This window comes from Tachypleus tridentatus, chromosome 10, assembly GCF_004210375.1.
Source record: "Tachypleus tridentatus isolate NWPU-2018 chromosome 10, ASM421037v1, whole genome shotgun sequence".
In the NCBI taxonomy this organism is placed as follows: Eukaryota; Metazoa; Arthropoda; class Merostomata; order Xiphosura; family Limulidae; genus Tachypleus; species Tachypleus tridentatus.
In genome coordinates, this window is record NC_134834.1 from 99,328,864 (window position 1) to 99,341,281 (window position 12,418).

At 35.5% G+C, this 12,418-nt stretch overlaps 1 protein-coding gene across 1 annotated transcript in view; it reads left to right on the forward strand.

The window, feature by feature from the left end:
- The window catches only part of LOC143229938 (tyrosine-protein kinase Src42A-like), a 55,883-nt gene that overhangs the window by 16,647 nt on the left and 26,818 nt on the right, over nt 1-12,418 (forward strand). The gene's annotated exons all lie outside the window — the stretch shown is intronic.

The window sequence follows — 12,418 nt, forward strand, 5'->3', positions numbered from 1 at the left end:
GGTTTTTAGTTATTTTTGTGATGCTCAGTAATTGAATATTGTAATTTAAATAATATAATTATTTGTAATAACATTTAAAAAATGTTGTTTACTTGATGGTTAAGTTTCCCAGGTTTTGATAAAGTAAATCTAAATAGAACATAGCATTGATTCGGGCTTGTCGACCACACCTATTGGTGACGTGTATGAAAAGACAGGTTTAGATGACCTTATATGCTGCCCTGCACGTGTATTTGAATAAGGGTATTGAATTGCTTTCTAATGTTCTGTGTAATTATAATTGTCGAATTGTTGAATGACATACATATTAAGTCTGTATAAACTTAACGTTATTTGTTTTTAAGTAATACCGAAGACAACAGTTTCCTTTCCTTTCATTTCTTAATTTTAACTCTAACTCCACCTCCTTCCTTCTATATCTAAACTAAACCCTGTTTTGTAGGTAATTACAGGATTTGCGTCTAGTGAACTCTACATTACACGGTGGTTAGTTATTCAATATAGAAACTAATTTTCAGCCGTTTCTTAGCGTTTAAATGGAGTTTCACGCTTCCAGCCATAATGCAAATACCAAGTGATGCTATTTTCTACGAGAGTCGCTGGGTGTCGAAACCACAGTTACTATAGTTTTTGATTACAGATGAAAGTAGGTTAAGGCCAAAATACAAAGAAACATTTGACAGAAACTGACTGGAACTAATATCTGTTTTCATTGTGGATGCTTTATTTTTAACTCGCATTCATCTCATCTCACTTGTATTTATTAAAACCACAAGTGGATAACTCAGTTTGTGGACTGAAAGTGTAATTGTGTAAATAGAATATACAGGGTGTTCGGAAAGTCACTGTGCACTTATATATTTATTAACAGACATGTTTCAATATAGAATACAGGAGGTAAATATGAATGTTTATAATTGTCAATGTTGAAAGTGACTCCGTTGACATCAATATAGGCTTGGATCCTTCTTATTCTGTTTCTAAACACTGCTATCAGTTGCTGGCTTGAAATAGACTGAATAGACATATGATTACAAAACTGCACAGTGACTTTCCAAACACCCTGTATAATTGATATATTGTCTGGAATGTGTGTGTATGATCAGTCGTGTTGTGTCTTCAGGCCTCTCACGAGGCAGTGGGAGATATTTTTCAAATAACAACTACCCAATCCGTTTTGTTTTTGTTCTTTTGGGGATAAAAAAAAAAGCATTTCCTACCCTCTTTTAGGGTTGGGACTGCTAAAAGTGATTTGAAGTGGTTAAGTGAAAAAATCTGTCAGGACATCACGAGCTTAACGACCAAGTACAAAAAGCATGAAGTTTCTAAATGACAGATATATTCACGAGCTTAACGACCAAGTACAAAAAGCATGAAGTTTCTAAATGACAGATATATTCACGAGCTTAACGACCAAGTACAAAAAGCATGAAGTTTCTAAATGACAGATATATTCACGAGCTTAACGACCAAGTACAAAAAGCATGAAGTTTCTAAATGACAGATATATTCACGAGCTTAACGACCAAGTACAAAAGCATGAAGTTTCTAAATGACAGATATATTCACGAGCTTAACGACCAAGTACAAAGAGCATGAAGTTTCTAAATGACACGTATATTCACGAGCTTAACGACCAAGTACAAAAAGCATGAAGTTTCTAAATGACAGATATATTCACGAGCTTAACGACCAAGTACAAAAAGCATGAAGTTTCTAAATGACAGATATATTCACGAGCTTAACGACCAAGTACAAAGAGCATGAAGTTTCTAAATGACAGATATATTCACGAGCTTAACGACCAAGTACAAAGAGCATGAAGTTTCTAAATGACAGATATATTCACGAGCTTAACGACCAAGTACAAAAAGCATGAAGTTTCTAAATGACAGATATATTCACGAGCTTAACGACCAAGTACAAAAAGCATGAAGTTTCTAAATGACAGATATATTCACGAGCTTAACGACCAAGTACAAAAAGCATGAAGTTTCTAAATGACAGATATATTCACGAGCTTAACGACCAAGTACAAAAAGCATGAAGTTTCTAAATGACAGATATATTCACGAGCTTAACGACCAAGTACAAAGAGCATGAAGTTTCTAAATGACACGTATATTCACGAGCTTAACGACCAAGTACAAAAAGCATGAAGTTTCTAAATGACAGATATATTCACGAGCTTAACGACCAAGTACAAAAGCATGAAGTTTCTAAATGACAGATATATTCACGAGCTTAACGACCAAGTACAAAGAGCATGAAGTTTCTAAATGACAGATATATTCACGAGCTTAACGACCAAGTACAAAGAGCATGAAGTTTCTAAATGACAGATATATTCACGAGCTTAACGACCAAGTACAAAGAGCATGAAGTTTCTAAATGACACGTATATTCACGAGCTTAACGACCAAGTACAAAAAGCATGAAGTTTCTAAATGACAGATATATTCACGAGCTTAACGACCAAGTACAAAAAGCATGAAGTTTCTAAATGACACGTATATTCACGAGCTTAACGACCAAGTACAAAAAGCATGAAGTTTCTAACTGACACAGATATATTCACGAGCTTAACGACCAAGTACAAAAAGCATGAAGTTTCTAAATGACAGATATATTCACGAGCTTAACGACCAAGTACAAAGAGCATGAAGTTTCTAAATGACACGAATATTCACGAGCTTAACGACCAAGTACAAAAAGCATGAAGTTTCTAAATGACACATATATTCACGAGCTTAACGACCAAGTACAAAAAGCATGAAGTTTCTAAATGACACATATATTTACGAGCTTAACGACCAAGTACAAAAAGCATGAAGTTTCTAAATGACAGATATATTCACGAGCTTAACGACCAACTACAAAAAGCATGAAGTCTCTAAATGACGCATATATTCACGAGCTTAACGACCAAGTACAAAAAGCATGAAGTTTCTAAATGACAGATATATTCACGAGCTTAACGACCAAGTACAAAAAGCATGAAGTTTCTAAATGACAGATATATTCACGAGCTTAACGACCAAGTACAAAAAGCATGAAGTTTCTAAATGACAGATATATTCACGAGCTTAACGACCAAGTACAAAGAGCATGAAGTTTCTAAATGACAGATATATTCACGAGCTTAACGACCAAGTACAAAGAGCATGAAGTTTCTAAATGACACGGATATATTTACGAACCGTTTAGAACCATCTTGGTAGATATTGTGTCGCAAGCTGAGTACGATATTATGTCTGTGTCTGGATTCGGAATGTTCCTATCTGTTCATCCTACTGTTGCAATGATTTGGCTTTCCTTACCGAATCGCAAGTGAAATCGTTCGTATTTCAATTGAAAGCTGAACATAAATTTGATAGTAGAAGCACAAAAGGTTGGCAGTTTTATAAATGATGCTGAGAATGTGGCTTTATATACATAAGGTCATCCCTTAAGTAATGTTCGATCTTAGGTTCAGAAAAAGAGAGAGGATTTCAAATGATTTTAATGTTATTTAATCAGTAATGTATGTTCTATTATTATTATTAATTACTTTCTACCAACAATTCACAAGCTTCTGAATGTCACTTCTATAAAATTCTGAGGGTTTGGAGGAAAAGAATGCAGAGGGTAGTTTTAACATCTTCATGTGTTCCAAGCTCTTTTCCATTAAGATAGTTCTGCAAACTTCGGAATAGATGGTAATCAGATGGGGCAAGGTCTGGAGAATAAGGAGGATGTGGAAGTTTTTCCCAGTCTTGCTCTTCAATCTTTGCTGTATGGGGCCTTGCATTATCCGGGTATAACATAACACCTTTACGATTGATCAAAGCAGGCCTCTCTACTTTCAGTGCAATATTCAAGTGCTCTAACTGTTTGTGATAGAAGTCTGATATGTAATTGTTACATTGAGTGGGAGTAACTCAAAGTGTATCACACCAACAATATCCCACCAAACATTTAACTTTCCTAGGGTGGAGGTCCATATTGGCTTGCTTCAGCTAAATATGTATGTAAAAACTGCGGGTATGGATAGAGAAAATTATATGTAGAGGAGCGAACAGCGTTTCGACCTCCGGTCATCGCCAGGTTCACAAAGAAAGATAGATATTAACTGACCGATAGCTGACCACGTGTTTGAAGCCAGTTGTGTAATTGAGTATAGAAATGTAGAGGGCGTGGTTAGATGTTGGATTATATTTATTAATATAGGTATAAAGGCGTTCCTTTGTATTGGTTTATTTTGGGCTTGAATTGTTGTGTATAAGTAAGGCTTCTTTAATTTCGTCTTTGTTTATTTGTTTCTTTATTTAGTATTTGAGTGTTTTCTATGATTATGTTGTGTTTATTTGACTTGCAGTGTTCGAAAACGTATGAAGGTGACTTTTTATGTTCTTTAAATCTGGTTTCCATTTTTCTACTTGTTTCTCCAATACATACGTCGTGGCAGCTATCACATTGTATTTTATAAATAATGTTGGTGTGGTGTTTGTCAGTGTAGTTTTTACATAGTATAGACCTCAGTTTTGTGCCTGGTTTTTTGAATGAATTTGGTATTAACTGGAATGTCATATTTTGTTACTAATTTTTGCCAAATGTTGGTTATTTGTTTGCTGATGTCAGGAATATATGGTATAAAGCAGTATATGGTTTTGTGATTTTTTGATTTGTTAGATATATTTTCTTTAGTTGGTTGATTTTGCTTTCTGTCTAGGTGTGTGCGTATAATGTTTTCTACGGTTTGTGGAGGAAACTTATTGATGTTGATGAAGTATTGTTTTATTTTGTCTCATTCATCGTTAATTTTATCTGGTGAGCATAGTTTTATGGCTGTGTTTATTTGGTTTCTTAGTATGTTGAGTTTTTGTTTTGTTTCATGTGCTGAGTCCCAAGGAATGTATAGTTCAGTATGGGTGATTTTTCGATGGATTTCTGTTTTAAATTGTGTATCGGTTCTTGTAATTTTGAGGTTAAGAAATGATATTTGATTGCTTTCTTCCTGTTCACATGTGAAGTTAATGTTGGGATGTATAGAATTGATATGATTGAAAAAATTAAGTGTGTGTTCTGTAGATGTGAATCCTGCAACCGTGTCATCTACATATCTGTACCAGTATAGTGGTGGATGTAATGCTGTGTTAATTGCTTGTGTCATAAAAATATTGTCTCTACATTCCTACACTCAATTACACAGCCGCCTTCAAACAAGTGGTCAGCTGTCAGTCAGTTACCTCTTTCTTTCTTTGTGAACCTGACGATGACCGTAAAAAGGTCGAAACATTGTTCGTTCCTTTACATAAAATTTTCTCCACACATACCAGCCGCTTTTACGTATATATTCTTCTTTACAAGTGGGTTTTCTTGTCATCACGGATTGTGCTTTAGCTAGTTTACCTGCACTGAGACATTGTCTGCAGCGCTTAACATTTTTATAAAATATCAATTTTTCATCTCCAGCCACTAACCTGTCCAAAAAAGGTGAGTTACGTTCACGAGAGTGCAGAGAAGTGCAAATGTCCACTCTTGCTCTACTGTTGGCTTCTGTCAAATCATGGGGAATCCATTTTTAAAGTTTTGACACCTTTTCAAGCTGTTGCAGATGACTGTGAACTGTTGAATTATGCTTCTGTGTTTGTTCTTCAGCGGTTACAACACAATTTTCATCAAGTGGAGCCAGTAAGTCATCATTAAACTCAACAGGATGACCTGAACGTGGCACATCACTTGAGCTATAGTCGCCTGCTCTGAACTTCTGAAACCACCTTCAACATTTTAGTTGAGAGACTCTGCACCATAAACACCTTGAATGTTTCATGCAGTTTCTGCTGCACTATTGCCTTTTTTAAACTCGTAAAGCATTATATTCCCAGTGTCCACCTCCTACACCCATGTTTATAAATATTTATTTGATTAATGATTTGATAAAGTATAGCTGGATTAGTTTGTTTTATTCGTCTGAACATTTTTATACACGTCCTACTACATATTTCAGTCATTAAAGCCTTCTACAAAGACAGAAATAATGATGCACTTTCTGTATAATATTTTCGGGCATAACTTATGGGGTGACCTGATATATTCGTTGAATTTACCTCTAGGGTATGGATCTTAATACCAGTCAGTTTTGAGACTCGAGGATGCTGTATTTCACTTTAAATTAACAAAGAAGAAACTTGAAAATAGTATTCCAAAACCGCCCTGGGGAAGTTTCCGAATTGAACTTACTTTTAATATTTAACAAATTGTTATAATATCAATGATATTATAGTGTTGGCTTCTGAGGGATGTGTTAAAAAATAAATGTGAAGCCAAGTTTCAACCAGTTTACTGGATAATTCGCGATCATAATTGTGTATCATCAATAATATTATTGAATTCCTGTGTAAGAATAGTATCACTGTGTTGAGTGAAAAACATCTAAAACACTGTACATATAAATAATAAGATGGTATATTGTGATTTCCACAGTAAAATTGTATTGTAATACTAGAGAAACTCTTTGTATCATATTTAAAATGTACAACTTGGAATAAGTAAATGACTAAAATATGAAATTATTAATTACACCAGGATCATCAGACACAAATATCATACATAATACATTAACGAAAGTACCTGGCTTTGCCTGGGGTTATTAGGTTGATATATTTTAGATGAGTGTCAGCATGTATTATAACGTATTTTAGTATAGAAAGACAAAAATATTTTAAACATCTTTATTTTTTATAATCATAAAAAACGTCTGTGTTTTACGTTACCTTGCTACATTAAAAAGATTCGCATGCGTACATCCCTCTGGATAAGTAATACTACTCAGGTGCACACCCTCATGGTTCACTTAATAAAGATGCAAAATTTTAGGTTGATAGGTTCTTTGCTCTTGGAGCTGTGACGGTCATAATAAACACAAGACGCACCCTTTTATTATTATTATTATATAGGAACGAATTTTGTATTTATTTGATTTTTAAGTACCGTGGCTAACGTCCTTTACAGGTATATTAGTGATTGACGTGTATTCTGTTGTATTTGGCTTTTCTATATATGTATTTTGGATTAAAGATTACATTACTTAAAACTTTTGGGTTTTTCTGAATCCAATCTCATGGATGTAGTTTTGTACTTGTTATATTCTAGAGGGCGGTATATGACGGTAACTACAAGCATTTAAACAGGTTTGGCAATTTTAGACTAAACGTATAGCCTAAAGCCAGTGTCAGAAAAAGCAATTCGCATTATGTAGGAAAGAAAATTTGTTCAACTTTTAACAAAATTATAATACATTTGTTAGAAATATAAATAATGAGAGTTGCGAAAAAACATATTCACATTTATCTTTCACCCAGGTTTTATATTTGTAATGAAATGTGTTAAATCAGCAGTAAAACGTGATTTTTGTACTTTGTAGTAATTCATGGATATTTTATACAGAAGAACCGGTGTAGCGATTCGTTGTATTGAAAATCTGAGAAAGCTCTAATTTAGCGCCGAAAGACTAGAGGGAAGGCAGCTAATCATTTCTACCAATAGCCAACTCTTAAGTTACTCTTTTACCAACGAATAATGGGATTTACTGTTACATTATAATTCCCTCACGGCTGAAAGGGTGAGCATGTTTGATGGGACGGTGATTCAAACTCGTGATCCTCAAATTGCGAGTCAAATGCCCTAATCACCTGGCCATGCCGAGCCTATGTCGGAGAGAAGAGTTGGGTTGAAAACGAACCTGAAACACTTTCACTTTGATAATTCTACTGATAGGAAATTAACCAGCTACTGGTCAAACTGTTACACTGTACGGTGAAAGTTGAAAAAATATTTTGATAATTAAAGTGAAGACTGCACTTAAAACGAAGTGAAACAAGCCTGACGTGATCATCCACTTATAGGCAGATAGCGAGTATGCCCTTCTGAAGGTCAGAGTGAATCTCTTTTAAAAACTATTCACGAATCACGATAAAGTTCCTCTCTGTAGACGACCAATAACAAAAAGGACGCCATAACGCAAAAATGTCTTTGTGCGATAGTCAGAAGGTGTTCCCTTGTAGCAGGAGATAAGTGGCTTGACTGGTCAAGCTATAAAAAAATAACTTCAGGCAAAAGGTAATAGGTGACCTGAATTCAATTTAGGACGTTCTAAAGTAGAAGCAGTTGTTTTTATTTTTAGATATAAATATATATATATATATATATATATATAGGAAAGTAAGGCGAGTAGCGTCTAGGCCAAGTACCGACGTTCTTCCTTGTTAGACTTGTCATCCAGTTAACTGTTAATTTAAGTCCAATAAAAACTTACAATACGATCCGGTGAAATTATCTGAAAACCACAATTTGTGTTGGACTGCATACTAATACACAATATTATCACCCTTTTAATTAATCAACCACCCCTAAGCAAGCTAACGAATGTGACGAATGTCGGTCATCAGATAAACACAGCATACCAACTAAAACGGGTAATGTATAACTAGGTAAACTAAAATAATAACCATTTAAAAAATCCAAGTTACAATGAAAGTCGCAAAATAGTACATAAAAAAAAAAAATTAAATTTTACAGAAGGCAAACTCGACACAGATACAACAGGTACCGGGAATTTAATCTTTTATTCACAATGGGAAAAACAAAAGTAAGAAAGTAGCTTTTAATTTTATACAAAAACCAAACAAATGTAAATGAGACGTTAAAAAGGTACAGAAATATGGACGAACTGGAGAACCGCTTAACTGTTGTCTGGGATAGAAAACAAAGGAATACATACTGAAACTAAATCTAAGATTGATTTCTTTATGAGAAAGCCTCAGTGTAGAAGTCGAATGTGGTTGCACTTAAAGACCTGCTTTCATTTTTTTTAAACCAGGCTCTTGCTAAAGAACTTGGTATTAGGAACGAAATGCAATAATATATAAAAAAAAAATGCAAATAATCTTTGTGTAGAGAAATGTTAGAAAATTCTTGAATAACATATATAAAATAAAACCTTTAATATGCACCTCCATTAACATACTAAAGATACAGCACATAGATAAGATCTATTTTAAAATAATCTGTGAAAAATTGAGACAAGTTGTACATTAAATAAAAACATTTTAAAGGATAATGTGTAATAAATACAAAATGAAGACAAATCCAAAGTTGCATTAATATTGAACCTTTTCTACAAAATGAAGACCTTTGTATGTATCTACATCTTTACAACTTAATTTCAAAGGCACATGAGAATAGTGAAATTAAAAATATACATATTCACAGGCGAGAGGTCCTACAGGTTGGTGCTGCAACTTTTATTATTCACTAGTGTCACCCTGTTTATCTTGAAATGGTGCTGCCATCCTCCAGGGCTGTCAGTCACTTTATTTTGATATAGTTTGGATGATTTCGTGTCACTGGTGAACTTCTTTCATGGACATTGAATGAGAATCAGATAAAGATTAAGCTCAAACATCACCAAGGATCAAACACATGGACTTGTTCAGCACAACTCCACATGGTTTAAGGAAATCAGGAGTGATCATGTCCTTCAACATATAGGGTAAGATAATCGAGTAGATGGAGACTGAGAGTGATGGTCTTCATTTGCCTGCATTGGAGCTGGAGAAATATCTTTGTCAAAGAATTTAAGACAACCAAATAAACAGCAAAATTTCTATATATGCTAAAATTGTATTTTTAGCTGTGCCATAGCAGCTCGTAGAATGGTTCTGTGTTTTGTATCTTAGAATGGTTGGCATAGGTATTAACACTTTTACTAATAAAGCAAAGAATAATGTTTCAACCTTTCTAGGTCATGTTCAGGTTAAAAAAGTATGTTGTTTTTTGCTTTATTAATAAGTGTCGATACCCATACCAGCTGTCCTGAGATACATTTTTACTTCACAATAAGACTAAAAGATTAAAAATTCTTTTTACATTACCAGTCATTTTTGCATCAATAACTTATAGCAGAAAATGTCTGTGGTCTTGGATCCTAATGTCTCGGCTTTTTCCACTGTGAGACCATTATAACAAGAACTGGTAATGGGGAAGAAAGAATTGATCTTTCAGTCTAACTGTGAATTTTTTTGTATATATTTATGTATGTGCATAAAGAAACATAAACACACATGCATACCTGTATCTATACACACCTGCTACTCCAAACAAAAACAATTCACTGCACTATAATGCTTTGAAAAGAAATAAATACCATTGCTTTGGGCTTCTTTTCACCACAAATCTCACTTAATTCATATTATGATCATGGAACTTATTAACACTACAGTGTTTCTTCACTTTCTTTCCTAAGGAGACGTCACAGTACCCTTATAGATGTTTTTCATGTAGTGGGAGGAAAAACTCCTGAAAATTATCTGTAGTAACAGGTGTTGAATATATATTCTTATCCTCAAATACAAAACAATATATCCTCTCTTCGAGTAAGGTAATGACAGGCCATCAACCAAGAGAACCCCTCGGTGTAGATTCTTGTAAGTGGTGAGAGGAACTCCCATTGAAGGTTCTATTCTTTCAGTTTACCCTATCTAGGATCTAAACATCCACCCACATGTTTGCCGTGCATGGTGACCTGTGAAGGAGATGAGAGGATCCTGGCGGTTGAGGGGTCCAACCCTAATACCCTACTTTGGCCTTTCATTCTTGCAGATGGGCAGCCTTGGGTGACCCCCTTAGGGTCAGTCAGCTGGTCCACTTGGGCTAGGATCAACAAAATACCAGTTGGATATTCTCAACAAGTGTTGTGGACATTGTGTGTATGTGATGCTGGTGTTTAGGCATAGTGCTCACGAAACCCTGGCATTGCTGCAGTGTCTTTTTTGGCATTGTAGTGCATCCCCTCATAGGGCTTAGGACTCTATGGTGGGTGGGGTCAGTGAGCACAGAAACATTCTTTTTTATTATGGATCCCACAAATAAAACTTTAAACAGTGAAAAAGCAGTCCATAGATAAATGACCACATCTTGAAGATTCTGAGCAGCAGTCTTCAACATCTGTTACACCTGTACCTCATTTTCTTATATTACATTCTCTTTCAGACAAACCTTTAGGGAAAATGTCTCCCTTTTTTATTCAGAAGGGACAAGAAGGACTTGCTGGCTCTCCAAAGCTAGTCAAAAAGCTTCACTCTGGTGACATATTGGTGGAAACATCTACGTCTCAACACAGTGAACTCCTCTTACATTCGAAGGCGATTGGGGATATACCCATTGAGGTTATGTCCCATGCTACTTTGAATTCATCATGAGGAGTTACTGTTGAGAGGGATTTGAAGAACATCCCTGAGTCAGAGATTCTCGCTAGTTTCTCCACTCAAGGAGTTTCTGCAGTGAGGCATATCTCCACTTGCAAAGATGGAATTATGATGCTGACCAATGTCCTCATTCTGACATTTATATCACTGCATCCACCTGCCACCATCAAGGCAGGTTATCTTAATTGCAAGGTATGGCCATACATTCCAAACCCTCTCAGATGTTTCAGCAGTTCAGTCACTCTAAGACATCATGTCGTGGTTCCATGATGTGTGCTCCTTGCAGTGGCAAGGACCATGATACCTGTGAGTGTGAAACGGACCCTTATTGCATCAATTGTAATGGCACTCACCTGTCCTAGTTTCGTTCTTGCCTTAAATGGTCGGAAGAAACAGAGGTGCAGTGTTTGAAAGCAATTTATAACATTACTTACACTGAGGCTTGAAAGTTGCTATCCACTGCTTCATCTCGGACGTATGCTGCTACACTTCATTCCACTACAACAGTGAGAATGCAGATAGATCTCTGTGCCTCCAAAAGAATTGTTCTCAAAACAAGTCTTTTGATCTACATGATTAAAAACAGTTGATGAATTAACTTCAACACCCATCTCTGTTCTTAACATACATTCCAGCAAATCCCAAGATCCACTTCCTTTGGTTCTGGATATGGACATTTCCTTATGTACATCTTCTCCTACCCCAAGATGCAAAAAGATCATTTGTTCATGTCTTCAGTCTCTGGAATCCTCTTCCAACAGCAAAGTCCTGCTCAATCGACTCAGGGCAAGATCCATGGAGGTCGATAGATCTCCCTCGAATAAAAACAGTAAAGAAAAAAGACATGGTCATAAACAGAAGAGCTCTCCATCCAATTCACATACACATAAATAAAAATGGCCACCTTGATGCAAAGGAACTGTTGAGGTTTACATTCTAATCTGGATGATATTAAAGCACTGATTGTTAATCACCCTCCTGTACGTTTTCCTTACAGGAAACATTTCTGAAACCTGCCGATACAGTCACCTTTCATCAGTTTTCTCTGTATAGATATGACAGGCCATGTGATAGATGAGTACATGGAGGAGTGGCACTGTTGGTTGATCAGCACTTGTCCATCCTGTGTTTGCCAATTAATACACCCTTGAAGGCCATAGCTATCCATGTTT